We start from the raw sequence: 9911 nt of genomic DNA, 5'->3' as shown, positions 1-9911 counted from the left end.
AACTCCTACAGCCATTTCTTAAGAAAGTTCATAAGGAATTCCTTCGTAAAATTCCATAATAATGCCTACAGATATTTGTATCCAGGATTTTGCGCGCGATAGTGGCGGCCGAGGGAGTGCCTATTGACATGCAAGATGTAGAAAATATTTACCCTTTTGAAGCAATGTGGGCATTGAAGCATTGAAAAATTGGCACTCATCCGTTATCGCCGGTATCTATAAACAAACGAAAAGTCAAAATGTTTTCCATTTCGTGTTGCAAGAGTTTGGTACAGCTAGTTTTCTCAAGCATTTGCAATAATTATGTATATTATTTTATTTTAATATAGGAATATAAAAGCCACAAAATAAGGACAAATCTATAACGAATGTGGACAGTGCTTTTTAATAGTAAAAGAAATCAGCAACCAGGCACCTCGATGTAGCGATACCCAGATAGTGTACGGATGGAATCACTACGCTCGACACACTGAAGTCCCTCAAAACAAAGTTACAAAGTACTTTGCCCTTGCCAATTTCCTCCGCTAATAATTCACGTGTGACTGTTGAGCATTGCGCTCACTGCTTTGCGTGCACAACGTGCACATCAACGGCTCTTGTACTTCCCATGCACCACATGTGCGCAAAACCAGCTTCTCTACCAGGCATCTGGAGTGTCCGCAGCTGATGGGCAGGTTCGAGGGCAGGTTAACTTACAAAACTAAGGGCATTTTACTACCAATATATTGCTACCTTTAGCAGATTACTTATACTGTGTAAGACTTACTGATCCTTAGCGACAATGTCAATAGGTATTAGAGTGGGGCGCAGTTGTATGGGAAAACGCAAACTTCGTCCGATCAAGTGAGATCAAGGTTTTCTGAATCGTTTTGGGACCCCAATCATTCATGCAAAATATGGGCTCGATTGGTTGCAACCTCGCATGCCGCATCGCGTTTTAAATTTACATGGAAATTAGTATGGGAAAACGTACTTTTCAACATTTTTGCTCTTAGCGGCTTCAATTTATCATCAATCACGTGACTCAATACGTTAGCATATAGTCTGGAAGATGCCGAAAGACTTTGCCAAAGAAAGTACGTAGCTGGAAGGTCTACAAAAAATGTTATTACGTTTCGAAAATTGATTGTTCAAACCATATGCAAGAAATCAATGTTTCTGCCAGCACTACCGGGCAACCTATGGTTATCGAGGTGCAAAACCCATCTTCCTTCTTGTCGGATTTTTTTCCTTGTGAAATAATTGGGTTGTTTAGGGGTATATATGTTTTTACATATTCTAAATCTGAATAAAAAACTGAGCCTAACCCCAATTTTTCAGAATTTTTGGAACACCGGAACTATTTTTAATTTTCATTTTAAATTTATATGGGACTAAAAATTTGTTCTTATGCTGCATGGGCTAACTGTCATTCTATGAATGTTAGTGTCATTCTATCGATTGAAATGGCTTATTGTTTGCTGTATAGAAATGTAAATAAAAGGTTTACAACAGGCATTGAAAAAATCAGATCATGAGTAAAAATCGGCTAAATTCATGCCAACTTGATGCTCTACTGCGGCCTAATCGCTGATGCTTTCTAGATCGTTGAAATTTGGCGTTCGTTGATTCAATGTTTAAAGATCTTCATCGCTCACCAATGGGAGACAACTGAGTGAGGCAAATCACTTGGTAACCTAACAATGAGTGTTGTTACCACACGCTGTTAGAAAAATCTTTTCAGACATTAGGAAAATTAAGTCCGCTATAAGAATGGAACTCTGATACACTGCATGAGAGGCTTTGATACTTTCTCTCCTCCATTCTAGCTGCTTGAAAACAGAGTGAATAAAGCAGAACACCTGATGTGTTTTGGTTTTATTCTAGTAGAGCGGGCGTAACACAAATGCTCCAATCGTAGCTTCCCTGGATACCATACCAAGTTTGGCTTGGCGAACTCTGTTGCTCATTGTTTACGCAGCAACGATCGCTCATAATCATTGTTTGGTATCCATCTGAGCAAGGCTGTTCACTCACTGGCATAGGATGCTATGATTCAATTAGATCAATGCTCGTCCACTTCACTCACGCTTTCAATGCCTGGTTTACAAACAAAATAAAAATATGTTGGAGATCAGCAAAGCATGCTCTTTATGTTAAACAATAAAAATCCTTATATTTTTCTTTTCTAAACAACCCAATTCCGGATAGTTCCCATTGGCTTTAAAGCCCTATAAAATCTTGTATAAAATCAATTATTTTGAAATAACATTCAGTTAAATTATTGGTCTACGTAATACGGCAGTGCTGGCAGAATAAACGATTTTTTGCATACAGTTTGAACACTCCATGTTCGAAGCGTTATAACTTTTTTCGTGGACGTTCCAGCAACGTGCGTTCTTCAGCAAAGTTTTTCAGCATCCTTTGGGTTATACTTGAACGCAATGTTCCACTTGGTTTACGATGAACTGAAACCTCTAGTAGTAGAAATGCAAAATATACGTTCTCCCATACTAATTTCCATACAAACTTCAAACGCGATGCGGAAAGCGAGGAAGCAACCAATTGGTCCCAAATTCTGCACAGTTGTTCAGTACCCAGAATGGATTCGAAAAACCATTGATTTGAAAAAATGACCATGACGCCCCACTCTAATAGGTATACTACGGACTAATAATAAGCGCATCAAATCAACTGCAAGTTTGTGAACATTCTTATGCTTAGTGATTCCATGTTGACCAAAATGGTCATAGTGAACAATCACATTGGATATAATTTTCTAGGTAAGAGGGAACTGGTTAGTGTAAAGGGAGCAAGAAAGGGAGTTGGTCTTGGCGTATCTAGCGTAGTGCTTCCACTTTATGAGTATCATTTTATCCAAGTGTCTGGTGAAATGCATTAAAAACGAGGATCGAAGTAGGTTGCGGTTGAAAACGGACGCGAAAAAATCATCCGGATTGTCAATTGTCGTGAATTTCAAGCTACTAAACTTAAATGTAATAATTGAACCGAATAACTAATGTGAGGAGATGTAAAGGAAGATGGCCGGATGAGGAATAAAAAAGAAGAATGACCGTAGCATGGAGATCTTGGAGAGTCCCGAATATGTTGCGGATGAAGGATGATTTCATTTTCAAACGTCAATCAAACCGTAAAGCACGAAGTTGTGATGAAATGGCTGGAGCACTTCAAAAGCTGAACGGCTGCATTTCAAGATAAGTAACAAATTTGTTTATCTGAATTTCGTATGGGTTCATTAATTATTTCACTCGGGGTGACTCGGGAAGCACAACCCACTGTTTGTAGGAAAAAAGATTTGCATTTGCATTCGTGCTTCCCAGATTAGAAGCCTCTCTTTCCTTCTACATTTTATGTGAAATAGGGAAAGTACAAACAAACGCGAAAATCAATGTAATGAATAATGGGTGATCACATTTGGTGGATAGTTTTCTGTCGAAGATTGCACATGACTTTAGTTAGAGGGAATTACGTAAATTTTGTCACTGAATCAGAACCAGCCCGCTCCATTTGGCGATTCTTACTGTCACACTTACTTACAAACTGTCAAGCACCCCATAAACATTATAACACATGTTGATCAGCGCCTCTTCTTCCATCCGAATATGTTGATGTTCCTAGTAATATTATTGAATACATCAATTGAATTCTAAATATCTATTATATTCCACCTTTTTTTTGAAATTTTTGAAACTTGCTATTTTTATCTTATTAATTCTACTCATTACATGAACATTCAATCTGCTCATTATTATATACATATGAATTTGATTTCTTTGACTGCATTGTAAAATGAATGGTATAAAAATATGTCTATCATTTCCATTCCTAAAATCCTGGTAATAATCGAGATAGTGCTTGAAAGATCGTGTTAAAGTGCGCGTCGGTTCGGTCGATGTTACGCGTTTCTCGGTATGGGAAGGTCATTGAGCTTACGTTGTGGAAGATTTTCTCTTGTGCATGAAACAGCCCAATAAATAAAAGTTGAAAAAGCGTGTTTCACAAGTACGCGTCGTTTCGGTCATAGAGGCGCAATGCTCAGTATGCAGAAGCCAGGACTAGGACCACAGGACCTGCATTGTGTTAGTTTTGTTTTTCGTCGCGGAACTATGAAGGCGAAAGAGTGTTTTTTAATTAATTAGTGCGCGATAGAAAGTGTTTGTTTAAAAGTGGAACGGTTTCGAGACCACGGATTTTTGTTCTGTTTTGTGCGGAAAGTAATTTAAATCATAAAGTGTGCGTTTGAATGTGTTTTTTTTTTTAATACAGAACGGTCTCGAGATCGCGGAGTTTTTGTTCTACTTAATGCGGTCAGTAATTGATGATCAAAATCATTATCATATCAGGGGGAAGGGGAATTTAATTTCTTTTTGCTCTTTTTTCGTTTCAGAGAGCGAGCAAAGGCGCTTAAACCTAGGCTATTAGCCAGGGCAAGGCTAATACCTTCGCCCCATCCGAGGAAAATCATCGGCAAGGATAATGGAGTGACATAAATTTCTTAGCAAAGTCACTCCCAACGTATTTCCACAAATTTTCTATCATTTGCTTATAATGATACTCCTAAACCACATACCCTACCCACCATCAAATTCCTTGACATCTATGAGGGCGTCGGTGAGTCGCTGGCCTCTCGTTAAGTAGATGTCATATCATCATTTCCTCCCTTTCCTAGTAACGGAGAAGATGGGCGTGGCCAGCAATGATAGCTTTCATGTTTTATCATTTTGGACCCCCAATTGGATTTCCATTGAATCCCAAATGGAAATCCATAAGCAATTGGGGTAAGAAAGGTAAAGAATATACATGACAACTATCAGTATGCAATCTACGAAATACTCCGTTACAACGCAACGCAACGCAACGCAAATCATTTTATCCAAGTGTCTGGTTTCAGATTTCCTTTACTCTTATATAAGCAACGATCATAATCATTATAGATACGTCCTTATCTTGTGCCTTTGACACTCCTAGAAAATATAATAAAATTAATACAAAATATACATGAGAAAACTACAAGATCTTTGAACAACAAACCCTTCAGCAAAATTTCGAAAAAATCACAGACATTTTCAAAGTAATTCCTTACAAAATTTCAAATAAATTCCGAATAAATTTTTAAAGGAGCTTTGAATGAATATCTGAAGAGATCCTAAGAAAAAATCAATGGAGCATGTCGTGAAGGAATTCCTGGGGATAATGTCCAAAAATTTCATTACCTATTACCTATACCTATGATGGTCGTACACTCCGTGTTGTCCGGAGGAAAACCGAATTAAATTTCCTATTCCAGGTTGCTCGTTCTTGGGCCGCCAGTCGTCAGTCTCCCTGCGCACCGGCTGCACGAGCATCTTCGTCAATTGCACTCAGCCACCGAGTGCGGGATCTACCCCGGAGCCAATGTCCTCTTCCAGGTTCTCGGAAAGTTTTTTGCTGGTCTCTCTTCCAGCATACACAGTACATGTTCAGCCCACTGTAATCTGCCATATTTTATCAGCCTGCCTTTGTCTGCAGTTTTATAAACTTGGTACAATCGTGATTCATTCGTTCGTCTGCGTCATTTACTATTCTCCACCGCCCAGTATTTTCTCCTAAAACACTCCGAGAATTCGATAGTCTGCATCTGTTTGCCAATGTCATTTGGCCGAAAGTTGTTTGGCCGAATATACCATTTTGCCGAACAGACCATGAGGCCGAAAATAATTTGGCCAAAAGGGTCGTTTGGCTGAAAAGGGTCGTTTGGGCGAAAGGGTCGCTTGTCCGAAACGGTCATTTGGTCGAAAAGGTTGTTTGGCCGAAAGGGTTCTTCTTCTTCTTCTTCTTCTTAGTGGCATTACATCCCCACACTGGGACAGAGCCACCTCGCAGCTTAGTGTTCATTAAGCACTTCCACTGTTATTAACTGCAAGGTTTCTAAGCCAAGTTACCATTTTTGCATTCGTATATCATGAGGCTAACACGATGATATTTTTTTTTGGTCTTTATTAAAGTGATTTTTTATGTATCTATAAGTTCATCACTAAAACACGATGATACTTTTATGCCCAGGGAAGTCGAAACAATTTCCAATCCGAAAATTGTCTAGACTGGCACCGGGAATCGAACCCAGCCATCCTAAGCATGGTTTTGCTTTGTAGCCGCGCGTCTTACCACACGGCTAAGGAGGGCCCCTATTGGCCGAAAGGGTCATTTGGTCGAAAAGGTTGTTTGGCCGAAAGGGTCGTTTAGCCGAAAGGGTAATTTGGGCAAATGGGTCTTTAGGCCAAAAGGGTCATTTGGCCGAAAAGGTTGTATGGCCAAAGGAGTAATTTGGCTGAATAGGACATTTGGCCGAATAGGACATTTGGCCGAATAGGTTATTTGAAAAGTGAGAAATTAGGAATGAGAAGAGAGACGTCACCATTCTCATTCCTCATTTCTTACTTCTCACTGTTAAAAGTGAGAAGCACGAGGTTAGTAGTGAGACGTCTCACTACCCACTTCGCACTACTAACTTTTCACAGGGAGAAGTGAGAAATGGGAAGTGAGTCGTCTCACGTCTCACTTTCTACAATACAAAGAGAAAAATAAAGAGAGAGAAGTGAGACGTCTCACTATTCTCTTTATGGTGAAAAGTGAGTTGTACGATGTGGGTAATGAGACATCTCAGTATTCATTTCATGCTTCCCATTTTTTACAACAATAACTGATAAATGAGGAGTGTAAAATAGACGTCTCAATTCTCACTTTTTACACGGAACAGTAAGAATTGAAAGTGAGTAATGAGACGTCTCACTTCTTTTTCTTAATTTTTCTCTTCTCACTGTAGAAATTGAGAAGCGCGAAGTGAATAGTGAGACGTCTCACTACTCACTTCGCGCTTCTCATTTTTTTAGTGAGAAGTGAGACGTCTTACTACTCACTCCTCATTTCTCTTTTCTCACTGTGAGACGTCTCTCTTCTCATTCCTAAATTCTCACATTTTAAAAGTCCTATACGGCTAAGTGCCCTATTCGGCCAAATGACCCTTCAGGCCAAATGACTCTTTTGACCAAATGACCCTTTAGACCGAACGACTCTTTCGGCCAAATGACCCTTTCGGCTAAATTACCATTTCGGCCAAATTATTTGTTCGACCAAATGACCCGTTCGTCCAAATGACCCTTTAGGCCAGATTGGTTTCGGCCTAATGGTTTGTTCGGCCGAGTGGAATTCTGCCAAATGGCATTCGGCTAAATGGGTTTCGCCCAAACGACCTTTCCCCTTACAGAGGTAGTTTTGTCAGTGTCTGTAGGTAGCTTCCTAAAGTAACCAAAGAATTTACCGGAGGAATTTTCAAAGGATTATCCGGAAAAAAACATCTCTAAAAATTGCTTAAAGTATATTTGAAAGAATCCCTAAGGTAATTTTAGGCATAACTGACAAGGAGCTTGCTAAGGAACCCCTAGAGGAATTTCCAAAAAAGTATCTTCCGCTGGAATTTCTCAATTAATTTTCGAAGAAATTCCTAAGCAAATTTTCAAAACTTGATGAAATTTCCAAAGTAATCCGTAATTAAATTTCTGTAGGAGTTTTTAAAGAGTTTTTGGAGGAATTCTAAAACAATTTCCTAAGGAACTCCTCAAACATTTTTCGTAGATATTTCAAAAAGAATTTGTGAAGGATTTTCAGAAGGTATATCCGTGTTTCTGACGGCACATAACTTTGAGAAGATGGAGGAAGCTCACATCAGACTGAAGAGGGAAGCTAAGCGGATCGGACTAGTCATCAACACGTCGAGGACGAAGTACATGATAGGGAGAGGTTCAAGAGAAGACAATGTGAGCCACCCACCGCGAGTTTGCATCGGTGGTGACGAAATCGAGGTGGTAGAAGAATTTGTGTACTTGGGCTCACTGGTGACTGCCGAAAATGACACCAGCAGAGAAATTCGGAGACGCATAGTGGCTGGAAATCGTACGTACTTTGGACTCCGCAAGACGCTCCGATCGAATAGAGTTCGCCGCCGTACCAAACTGACAATCTACAAAACGCTCATTAGACCGGTAGTCCTCTACGGACACGAGACCTGGACGATGCTCGTGGAGGACCAACGCGCACTTGGAGTTTTCGAAAGGAAAGTGTTGCGTACCATCTATGGTGGGGTGCAGATGGCGGACGGTACGTGGAGGAGGCGAATGAACCACGAATTGCATCAGCTGTTGGGAGAACCATCCATCGTTCACACCGCGAAAATCGGACGAATGCGATGGGCCGGGCACGTAGCCAGAATGTCGGACAGTAACCCGGTGAAAATGGTTCTCGACAACGATCCGACGGGCACAAGAAGGCGAGGTGCGCAGCGGGCAAGGTGGATCGATCAGGTGGAAGATGACTTGCGGACCCTCCGTAGACTGCGTGGTTGGCGACGTGTAGCCATGGACCGAGCCGAATGGAGGAGACTCTTATATACCGCACAGGCCACTTCGGCCTTAGTCTGAATAAATAAATAAATAATCCGTGTTTCTGAACGAAATCTTGACGGAATGAATGAGTTTGCGGAGAAAGCTAAGACTATCAGAAGTTCATTCAGGAGTTACTTTGAAAAATCCTTCAGGAGTTTCTTGGATATTTTTTCTGGAACTTGATCAAGAAATTTTCGGATGAATATCTCAACGATTTTCCCAAGGTTTTTCTCAACAAATTTCTGAAAGAATGCGTGGATGAATTTCCGAACTAATTCCTGAGGGAATTTCCAAGGACTATCCGAAATAATCCGAAAGACTTTCTGGAAATCATTTCCGGATGAGTTTTTGTAGAACTCCCTGAGGCAAATTCCGAGGGAGCGGAAAAGCAATGTTTCGGCTGACGGTTCTGTAGTTCCGCGGAGTGCGTGAATGTTGTGTCCTGAATCAGTTTTATATTTGGGATTGCGAGTTAAAGTTTTTCGCGAGGATGCAGAGAAACGTGATGTTTCTGTCTTAATCAAGGGTGCGCCGTCCAAGAGTGCAAATTCCAAAAATGGTTCGAACTCGAAACATTTTCGCGGGTGTAGTGAAAATATGGGAACTATCCTCTAAGTGGTGGTTTCCGAGCCAATTTTTTTCGGTATATCGCTCTCATTTGTGGTCGGTTCAAACACCAATCAAATTCAGACGAAGATCAGGTAGCTATCGGAAATGGTCGGTGCGTGGTTCAACTGTTTCCTGAGTATGATGTTCCCGCTTAAGCCGCTTGAACGTCCAATTGAATAGGCCTCTGGAATCCACAACTGGAGGATCATTTTATTATTTGGTGAGCTCATTTCATGCTATTAATGTATAACTAAAACATTCCGTTTTGATGCATTGTGATGTTGTATGCATGTATGCATTACTCAGTCTTACATTTCACGCTACATTCACACCAATTTACAAACTAACCTTCACCCGTTTCGTTTCATGTACACCCGATTTTTTCGTGAAGTGCGTGCAAAATATGTGTGAATCAATACATATCTAGGTGGAATCAAATCAAATTTGAGTAATGTTGCACATAAAGCCTCAATCTGTCACACTTCTTTAATCAACACTTTTAATTGAGAAGAAATTTATTTTAAAAAATTACTTACGGGCTCTCAATTGGAAAAAAAATAAATAAGGGGGGAAGGGGCATTTAATATATTTTCTTTTCTTTTTCGTTTCAGAGAACGAACAATGGCGCTTAAACCTAGGTTATTTAGCCAGGGCAAGTTTAATAGCTTTGTCCCATCCCAGGAAAACCATCAATGGAGTGATATAATTTTCTTTGCATGGTCACTCCCAACGTATGTTCAAACTTATTATATCATTTGCCTATGACGATATTCCTAAACTATATCCCCTACCAACCATCCAACTCCTTGACATCTATGAGGGCGTCGGTGAGTCGCTGGCCTCTCGCTAAGTAGATGTCATATCATCATTTCCTCCCTTTCCCTA

The sequence above is a fragment of the Armigeres subalbatus genome, unplaced genomic scaffold (genome assembly GCF_024139115.2).
Source record: "Armigeres subalbatus isolate Guangzhou_Male unplaced genomic scaffold, GZ_Asu_2 Contig204, whole genome shotgun sequence".
Classification (NCBI taxonomy): Eukaryota; Metazoa; Arthropoda; class Insecta; order Diptera; family Culicidae; genus Armigeres; species Armigeres subalbatus.
Note: the sequence above shows the minus strand (reverse complement) of the source record.